Below are 2,947 nucleotides of genomic sequence, written 5' to 3'. Positions count from 1 at the left end.
ATCATCACTTCCGGCGGCCATTGGAGATCAGGTTTGGCGTTAGGATAACGAGGGATGATCTCCTCCACTGAAGGTAGAGCCTCTTGTTCAGCAGCAGCGACGGCGTCTTCCCCATGAAGGGGAAATACAAAAACCAAAGGAATGGAATGGTTCTCCTCATTTACATCAGAAGGAAGGTTCGACATGGTTATAGAAGCTGAGAAAAATGAAGAGAGTAAAAGCTGCAAATATGAAGAACTGGTATGAAGCAAAAGAAGGAAATTCAAAGGAGAAGTTTAAAGAATGTAAAGTTTGAATTATGGTGAAGCCACCCCATTTTATAGAGAAGAGGGCATCAAACTCGAAACGATTAACCATAATTGTCAGTAGAATCGGAACGGCAGAGCCAATCAGGGGCCGCGCATGAATCGACGCGACACGTCGGGAACCGGCGTCATCATGATGAATGACGTCATGACATCACATCTTCTCTTTGACAAGATGGTTCCACTGAATCACCCAAAAAATTTAAGATTTAAGATATGCGGTTCGAGAAGCACCACGTCGCCTGTTTTTCACAACGACCACGGCCGTTGTTATTCGCTCATTGAACTCGCCCACGAGGACGGCCTCAATTAGCGGGAGGACTAACTATATGGGCTAAATATTACCATAATAATATGTGGACCAAGTCGACATTAAGAAATCCTTCAAAGGATACCACGTGTGGTCAACAGGATATAATGATTTGGCTTCAAAAGGTCGAGGTCATGAGAAAACAACATATCGTCGTCGAGGTCGAGATGGGTCACACTACTAAAAAACAGCTGATTTGCGACTGAATATTTGTGACCGAAAGAATCAGTCACAAATTTGCGACTGATTCGGTTGGAATTTTCAAAAATAATATTTGTTATTTTTTTTAATTTTTTCGACTATTTTTCCGACAACATTGGTCGCAACGTTTCGCGTAAAAATTCGGAATAAATTATTGCGACGGATTCAGTCGAAAACAAAAAGTCAAACAATTTTATTTGACCATTTGCGTCCGTTTGGGTCGCAAATAATATTAAACCAGTCAAATTATTTTTTAAAATTGCGACTGCAACGGTCGCTAGTTTTGCGAAGGAATCAGATGCAGATTATTTTTAAAAACCTACCCCGCCCCAATGAGCTAAAAATAGACAAGACCTAAATTATTCTAAGAAATCCGCCTCCAAGAGACAACCCCCCCCCCCTGATTTCGTCTTCTCCAAACGACCCACCCCTTGACTTCATCTCCCTCACACCACCCCCTTCACCAAACTCGCCGAAGAAACAGCCAACGCCCATACCTCATCTCCCTAAAACCAGTCGACTACCAAGCCCGCCGGAAATTCGGCGAAACCTTCCAGTCCCTCTCAATTCTGACGCTGAACACACATACGAACAGAGATGGGAGATTAAGGGCAGCAGCGCCTGAAATCACACCAAATCCAACCAAAACAGAGCAAAAAAGCTGCTGTAAATCCAGTCGCAAATGACACTAAAAGAGATCGAACTCTTTCCTCCTCTTCCTCCAAAAATCAACTCAAACCAACCACTCAAGCATCCACCATTAGAAGCAGCGAAACAAGATGCAAATAGCTCTCAAACCGTTCAAGTACGAGCAGCTTTTTGGTCGTGGTTCGAGTTGTTGAAGTTGGGTCCGATTGTCGTCGAGTTCGTTGGAGTTTCCGTTCGTTAGCTTCAGTTCTGGTTAAGCTGGAGAATGAGCAACACAGCCCAGTTTCAGTTCTTGAATCTCTATTTCAAGAAGATGATGAAGAAGGAATTGCCTTCTCTTTCCACCGAAACCTTGCTAATTTAGAGAGTAAGTTTCAATCTCCAATTACCTTAATTATGATATGGGACAGAAAAATAGTACTATAATACTCCAATAATAAATGTCACAGTTTTAGAAATGGGTAGTCTTTATTATATAGAGTATAAGGTCTGTACATTGACAAGATTCATATACCATTGAGTTAAATTAACCTACCATAAGAGGTAACTTTTCCTAACAATAAGCTTAATAAGATAACCTAAAAGATAAAGTAATAACCTGTTGTAGCCGATTAATTGTTGCTATAGTGTAAAATTTCTACTATCAGTATATAGTAAATAATTTATTCTTAGACTAGCACACCTAATTTATTTACAAGTTCTGTTTTGTTAAGAAAAAAATTCTGCACAATCAAGAATGCATTGTTTCTCTGGTTGTTTTCACCATGTCATGTTTATTTGATTTATATATATCATGGATATAAATCAGTCGAAGTAACAACAATTTTATCTTATCCATTACAGAAAGGACAAGCTGAATTCTCCTACTGATTCAACTTTAGAAGTTAAGCTTATTATCGCTTCCAAATTTATTACACAGATGGATTCTCGCGGTAAAAAAATAAAAAAATCTAAGAAGAAGAAACACACTTTACCTAGATCAAGTCAGCTTCCTCCACCTATACCAAATATGAGCCCTCTTCCTATGCCTCCTCGTCCTTCCATGCCAGCTACACACTCATCTGACTTTTTCAAAGTCCCTCCCCCATCTAGCTCGCTTCAGTATTACTCCATGCCTTCTCATGGTGGTTCAGTTTCGACCACCATTAATTTAATACCCACGCCTCATTTCTCAGCTTTTTCCCCGCGTGTTCCTGCTAGTCAGATTGGTAGCTCACCACCGGTTGCATCCTCGAGACATCATAGTAGCCAGCATGGCGGTTCATCTTTTGTGCCTCATACATTCCCCGTGACGTCGGGTGAGTTTTTATTCAATTTCCTTTTAAAAACATTCAATAAAATTTTGCATATAATGAATTTAATGACATTTTATATATTAAAATTAAATGCAGGTTTTTGTCATCTTTTCAGGCTGCGCATATGGTAATGGAATCTATGAAGACATTTTTTGACGAGCCTTGAAATTCTTGGAGACAGATACCGC

This window comes from Nicotiana attenuata, unplaced genomic scaffold, assembly GCF_001879085.1.
Source record: "Nicotiana attenuata strain UT unplaced genomic scaffold, NIATTr2, whole genome shotgun sequence".
NCBI lineage: Eukaryota > Viridiplantae > Streptophyta > Magnoliopsida > Solanales > Solanaceae > Nicotiana > Nicotiana attenuata.
The sequence above is the reverse complement of the archived record's forward strand: the minus strand, read 5'-3'. Positions refer to the sequence as shown.